This window comes from Crocuta crocuta, unplaced genomic scaffold, assembly GCF_008692635.1.
Source record: "Crocuta crocuta isolate KB4526 unplaced genomic scaffold, BGI_CrCroc_1.0 scaffold139, whole genome shotgun sequence".
Taxonomy (NCBI): Eukaryota; Metazoa; Chordata; class Mammalia; order Carnivora; family Hyaenidae; genus Crocuta; species Crocuta crocuta.
The window spans coordinates 8,858,778-8,866,488 of NW_027533258.1; positions in this window are offsets into that span (position 1 = coordinate 8,858,778).

Here is a 7,711-nt window from a genome sequence, read left to right on the forward strand (position 1 = left end):
ACACCCCCTTCTCTGCATCAGAGAACAGAATGGGCACAAAAGATCAGAGTCGGGCTGAACACTCACCTCGCAGAGGCCTCAGGGAGCTGGGCATGGGAAGGAAGCCTTTGCCCCTACAGGCCAAGGACTGACTATGTGAACAGCCTTCTGACACGGGGGGAAAACTCACATACCTTATACAATGTTTTGAAGGCCAATTAAAAGCCAATTCTGAGTTTACAATAGGGATGTGTTTTTGGAGTAAGAGAGGAGTGCAGTACTGAACCCACTATGTGGTGTGACACGGGCCGAACCTCAGGACCGCAGACAGCGTAGAGGCGAACAGACAGACATGTATCTTGAGGACAGTCCTGGGACAGCTCAGATATTTCAGATGCCGTTCAGAGAAACCATCCCCTGGAGCTGGTTATGACAGGACGCGGCTCTTATGTGATCAGCCTTTTTTGTTATTAAGGTGTTTTTTTTTTAATTTATTTTTGAGAGACAGACAGAGTATGAGCAGGGGAGGGTCAGAGAGAGAGGGAGACACAGAATCGGAAGCAGGCTCCAGGCTCTGAGCTGTCAGCACAGAGCCCGACGCAGGGCTCGAAACCACGAACGGTGAGATCGTGACCTGAGCCGAAGTCGGACGCCTAACAGACTGAGCCACCCCGGCGCCCCTATGTGATCAGCTTCTGAAACCAGTGCTATGGATGCCCCCCTTGCTCTCTGTGTATGCAACGGCCTCACTGAATGAGCCAAGATGTGCCCCGCAGACCGGTCCACACTCAGCTGTGTCTGTGCAAACACCGCCCTTTGGTGGCAGGGACATCTGCTTTGAAAAGCCCCCGTTCCATGCGGCAATCTGATTCACTGAAACAAGGCACATCAGAAGCATCTAGTACAATGCCTGGCACTTAGTAGGGATCTGTGGTCTGTCTGCAGGGTGCAACTTGACGGTCACCTGGGACCAGCATCGAAATCTCTGCCGTGTCCTGGCCGCCCCGACCGATATCTCATCTTCTGAGGCTGCAGAGCCCCCAAGGGCGCTGTGTCTTTCCAGACGACAGGCAAAATACTGTGGGCCACTCTACAAGTATTAGGCTTAAATCCCGAGCTTTGCAAAAGCCCTCTGAGACCTTCAGTGTCCCTCTAATGAAAGACACTGGCTTTCATTAGCCTCTAAACTACTAGCTCACAAAATCTCCGTACTGGTGCGTCGACAGATAAGGCTGTTTCATAATCCAGTTCCCTAGAGCACCATTGATTTTGACGAGGCCAGCGTGCATAGCAGACACTATAGAAGCCATCAAGATAACACGGAGAACAACCCAGTGGACATTTGAAGTGTAAACATAAAAGTCTATTAAGAATACAATGTTGGTTTAATCCCAAGACAAAAAATTTACTTAATGAAAAGCACAACTCATTTCAAGAAGGAAATATCGATACCAGCTGTGAGCAGAAAATGAGGGGACTCCTTCCAGGGAACATCTGAATTTCAACCCGCTGCCTTTCCAATATTTACTCTGGACATAAAGTCTCAAATACTTTTCCGAGGATCTCATTTTTCTGCGGGAGGAGGAGGTCAGAGAGGAGCCTGAGCAGGCCAAAAAGGCTTCTTGGCAAAGCCTGGAAATGAGCAGACCCACCCTAGAAGGTTTACCCAGACACAACTCTGTCTCCCTTCTCTCAGCAGAGAAGGGAGCAGCCTCCTTGCCCACCAGGTGCTCAGGAGAACCCCAGGGAGACCCTCCCTCCAGCTGCGGTGGGCCCACCGAGAAAAACAACGGCCCTGTGCTGCCAACATACGTGAACGGCACCCACTACCACCACGCTAGCAGCCAGGATGTGCCATTCAACTCCTCTCTGTCACAACAGTCCTTGGCCACTTCCTGGGACTTTTTCCATACGTTCCAGAGAGAAGGAAGGGAGATAATGAGCCCTAGGGAAAAGGAAAAGGCCTCCCTAAGGAGGATTTTCTGATCACAAGCTCTGTCCCACCACCTTCGAGAGAGATGGCAGGTCCTCGAGATCAAGAAAAGACTTGGCCAGGGCCGCCTGGGTGGCTCAGTCGGTTAAGCGTCCGGCTTCGGCTCAGGTCATGATCTCACGGTTCATGGGTTCGAGCCCCGTTTTGGGCTCTGTGCTGACAGCTCAGAGCCTGGAGCCTGTCTTCGGATTCTGTGTCTCCCTCTCTCTGACCCTGCCCTGCTCACGCTGTCTCTCTCTCTTTCAAAAATGAATAAAACATTTTTTAAAAAGTAAGAAAAGACTTGGCTATCACCGACACTTGTGGATGTCAAGACCCACAAGAAACTATTTAAAGTCTCAGGGCGCCCTGGTGGCTCAGTCGGTTAAGCGTCCGACTTCGGCTCAGGTCATGATCTCACGGTTCGTGGGTTCGAGCCCCATGTCGGGCTCTGTGCTGACAGCTCAGAGCCTGGACCCTGTTTCGGATTCTGTGTCTCCCTCTCTCTCTGAACCTCCCCTGCTCATGCTCTCTCTCTCTCAGAAATAAATAAAACATTAAAAAATAAATAAATAAATAAATAAATAAAATTAAAAAAGAAAATATTTGAAGTCTCTTCCCTTATATTCCTAACACCCAGCTCCCACTCATCCTGTCAGCTAAAATGAAGGAAAATTTCTTATATGCAACTTCATATTTAAATACGGATGGACATAATTAATACCACATGACATCATCAACACAACTATGGAACCACCTACACTTCTAGAAGTAACAGGTCATTCCAACTTCTCTCCTACATGTGGATGTATAACTGCCACCCACGGACACATCCGTCCGTCCGTCCATCCATCCATCCATCGAACCATCCTATATAGAGTCAGTACAAAGGGTCCAATGCAATAAACATCCGGTCAAAGTTCCTAGCTCCACCACGTACTAACTCCATGGCTTTGGATAAACTGTTTTAGTGTCTCTAGGTCATGGTTTTCTCATCTGCGAAATAAGCGCAATCATCCTGCTTATTATTAGCATAGGCTCAATGATTAAATGACTAATACGAGTGCTTGGCAAAAAATAAGCTCTCAAGAGTTAACCACCATAATGACGATAATTATAATAATTACGAAGACTATAAAAACATTCACTGATCTGCAGCTCTGTGCCAGGCTCTTAGACTAAGCAGCACATAATTTTAGCCTTCTGATTTTGCAAGAGTCTTTAGTGCGGCATTGGATTTCTCACAGCAACACCTCCAATATACCGTCCCTCTCCTGCTGGGGATGATGGTGGGCCAAGACGCGAGAGCCATTTACAGCACGAGGGACCNTTATGTTGCAGGTACCCATGACCATAGGAGGCCAGCCCAGCACGGTGCTCATCTTGCAGAGATCTCTTTTGTGTGAGTTTTGGGTTTCAGTTGGGCAACGCAAAGCCATAGAGTGAGTCGCAAAACAAGTTTTCATAAGCTCACCCTGTCACAAACCAGGCAGGGGTTCGTGCTGACATTCCCACAGTAAGATTAAACAGCAGGCTTCGTCAGGCACTAAATACTAACACAGCTCCGACGTCAGGGGGACACTGATTAAAACTGATGTCAATAATTTATGAAACACAATATGGTCTTCAGATGCTCTTTTAAAAAAAAAAAAAGAAGAAGAAGAAGAAGGGAGAAAAAGGGCCTAGCAACCCAGGTGGTTTAAAACTGTTCATGCATTTTCCCTTGAATGTACACACACCCCCACCACGCATGGATGCTTCTTGACGCAGTGGATGTAAATGCACATGTGTAGAAGGGCATGTGAACGCTGATACATGTGGGCGGAAGAAAGTATTTAGTTATTCCGCTGAGAGCTGTCGGGGCTGTAACGTTATACATGGTCTTGTCTTTCATATTGTTTTGAGGGGTCTTTTTTTTCCTTCCAGAAGAAATCCAAAATTGGATTTAAAATAAAATCGGGCTTTACGAAAGTTCACATTTACTCCGGAGAGAACTCAACCTTGAAACGCCAGAAAGAAAGCTTAACCCAAGAAAACCTACAGGAGATTTATATACATATATATGCAATTCCTAGTCATCTGAAATTACTGTGGCCCCATCTAGAACTATGTAGTCTAATAATAACTTCCTTTTTTTTTTTTATTTTAGAGGATTTTTTGGGGGGGAGGGAGGAGCAGGGGTTTAACCTAGGGAAGGATGCCATTTCAGTCTATTATAAATCACTGTCTCATTATTTCATAAAGGCAAAGACAGAAGAACATAGGGACGCTTCATTTTTTCTTTTTTATCAATACCAATTTTTGAAATTAGAAAACAACCGTCTTTACTCTGGCTTCGTTGTAAATAATCCGGGTAGCCTGACTTGATATGTCAACGGTGTGAAATTCACAAGATGGGATTAGGTTGGGCAAAACATATGAGCCGCTGATAGTACAAAAGTTAGTGTTTGAAGGATTTATTAATGCCTTTTTTTTTTCTTCCTTGCACAGTGCCCTGCAGTGTGTCAAAACACCTGTCAAATACTAATTCATTCACATATCTCCACTACAGGGCCTTTTCATAAAAAGCTCGACCTCTAATTGTAAATCACTTCTAAATTGTCTTTCCTGGCTTTCTCTTCTGCGGAATGATGGAAAAATCACTAAGATTCCAATTAAGCCTTTATGGGAACTTGAACCTGACGTTCCCGGGGCTATAACTACAAGATATCAGAACATCTATTCAAAAAGGAAACTATAAATAACTTTAACTCCGTTGAATTGGCTTTGCTTTTATGAGGTGATTGAGTCATTGCCAAGATTGAAAGATACTTTAACTACTGAGAATTAAAATAACTTCAGTAAAACCCAGAAAATATTGTTCACCGATGGTTTGTCATGCAGATGATGTACTTACCAGGCCTAATTAAACTTTTCGAACAAAAACACTTACTAATTACATTAGTTAATATGTTGATTGCTCAATTTGGCTTAGAAAAAAAAAAAGCAGTCAATCCAATTTGTGCACATAGTCAAGGCTCCGGTCAAAAGACAAAATCCTAAACCACAGAGAATATTCCAAGTGCATGACCATTGTTCACAGCAAATGCGGTTTGCGTCTTTACCTCCAAAGTGACTGGCGGAGATGGGGATAGGTGATGACTGCGAACACCATTTGCTAAGAAGAATCTCCAAGCCAGTACAATGTTACCACAAGACCCAGTTTATTGGCCTCAACGGACGGACTTGCTTTTGTCCAATTTCCACCCGGCCCTCTGACAACTGGACGGTATCTTTCGTATGCACATACGAACTCAAACTGATAGCGAAACCGCGGGAGGCCCTTTAAATGTCAATAAAGGGTTTTTACGCACAAAAGGAAGAAAAGAAAAGAGGGAGGGGGAAAGAGAAGGGATGGGAAAAACCAACATTTCTGAAGGAATTGAGCAGATCAAAGGAATTTGATTCTCAAAGACCACTAAGTCAGGGTGTAACTACTAGCTGTGTGCGGAATCCTGAAGGCCCTCTTCAATCCGGCAACCCGTCCAGGCCCTTCAACGAGGGGGATGAACAATTAGGTCTGCCAAAGCGGGACGCGGTGCAGAAATGGAGGCGGCGCCGTGCCACCGGGGGTGAGACCCTCTGCGCCCGGGTCGCCTGCCTGGGCCTCGGTGCCCACCTGGCTCTCCAAGCCACGTTTTGCACAGACTTGCTCAAAGATCTGCACCCACGGTCATGAGGCGCAAACTCTTTCGACAACACCATGACAATTAATCAGAACCAGACTTCAAAACGTGTGTTTGTGGGGACCGGGGACCGGCAAACTTAGCAGTGTGCCACAGTCCGGGAAGAGACAGGAGAATCACACACAGGCTGCAGGGGAGGGGGGAGGGGGGGCATAACTATAGGTTCACAAAAGATGCGCACCCAATGGCATGTTTAGGGACAAAATAATTTTCATTAAAACTAGAACGTGGGAATTGAACGTGGGAATTGGAAATTTACATCTCATACTAGAATTCTCTGGCATTCCTCTCCTCTCCCCTCTTTTTTTTTTTTTTTTTTTTTTTTTTTGGGGAGAAACTGATGCCTGAGAGTTTCAACTGCAGCAAAGCTGCACAATTCAGAAATAGAACGGATCTCTCTCTCTNCCCCTCCCCCTTTTTTTTTTTTTTTTTTTTTTTTTGCTGGGGAGAAACTGATGCCTGAGAGTTTCAACTGCAGCAAAGCTGCACAATTCAGAAATAGAACGGATCTCTCTCTCTCTCTCCCTAGCCTCATTTCTGACCCAACAGTATTCACCAGTGCGAGCCTTGTCAGATTTCTTTCAGGACTTAAAACCCCATTACAAAGAGTGAAGCTGGATTCTTGGCTAATTCAAATCTGTTTCATTTCACCTAACTCTGACGCTAACAACACAACACACACACACACACACACATTTTGATATACTTTTCTGGACCGGGATTGAATTATTTTAAAATAATTACTCAACTCTCCTTTGTAATCTGTAGATAGTAATTAATTTAAATCACATCATTAAATCACAGCTAACACAAATACCATGTTCAAAGGGGGCNAACTCGCCCCGAACTGCAAATCCCTTCGCCACCTCCCCAGGGATCTGTGGTTGTGGAGTCGGAATTCCCCGAGAACCGGGGTTCCCAACTGCGCGCCCAGCTGCCGCCCTGGGAAAAGGAGGGGGGGGTACCCAGGGTCCCGCCAAACTGAGGGTAAGGCAATGGATGTTTGCATTGGGAAAAGGAGGGGGGGGTACCCAGGGTCCCGCCAAACTGAGGGTAAGGCAATGGATGTTTGCATTAGGAAAGGGGGTGGGGGGGACGGTGGGTACCCAGGGTCCCGCCAAACTGAGGGTAAGGCAATGGATGTTTGCATTGCAGTNGTCGTAGTGGAACGGCTTGCAGCGGTCGCACTCCGGGCCGGCCGTGTTGTGCCTGCAGTCGCACACCAGGCTGTCGTCGCGGTCGCGCACGCAGCGGGCCGCGTGGCCGTTGCACTTGCAGCGGCCGCCCACCTGCAGGTCGGACACGGCGTAGAAGTAGGAGTCGCGCGCCAGCTCCGAGTCGTCCTCGTTCTCGTCGCCGAACGTGTGCAGGCGGCTGAAGGCCACGCGGATGTCGGTGGCCGTGACCCAGTCCTGGAGCACCGGCGAGTTGTCGAAGTCGTGCGCCGAGGGCCGCCCGTCCAGCGTGCTGAAGGCGATGAGGCCCCCGGCGAGCGGGCGCATGTCGGTGTGCGAGTCGGTGCACACGGCTTCCTGCTCGTTCTGCTTGGTGATGGGCGCGCGGTGCGGCCGGTTGTACATCTTGCGGCACTGCGTGGAGTAGAACTGGAAGGGCACCCACGTGCGCCCGTAGTCCATGGACTTGTAGATGGCCATGGACTCGGGCCGCGGGGAGCAGAACTGCAGGCTCACGTAGGTCACCTCGAACTTCTTGCCGAGCGACAGCGTGAGCGTGACGTTGTGCGGGAACTGCAGGTAGTTCTCGGACTGCCAGCACGTCAGGTTGTGCGGGTTGTTGAGGTCGGTCAGGAAGGCGGGCGGGTGCGCCTTCCTGGGGTCGGACGCGTTGCAGAGGTGGCAGGAGCGCAGCCGCTCCTCGCCGCGCTCGCTCACCACGCAGTAGCGCGCCGGGGGCCGGCCGCAGGTGCTGGACACGCGCACGTCCCTGCCGAAGGCCGCGTTGACGAAGTCCGGGATGCAGCGGCGCGGGTGGCCGTTCTCGTCCGAGCAGGGGTCGGGCTGCGCCGCCTGGCCGG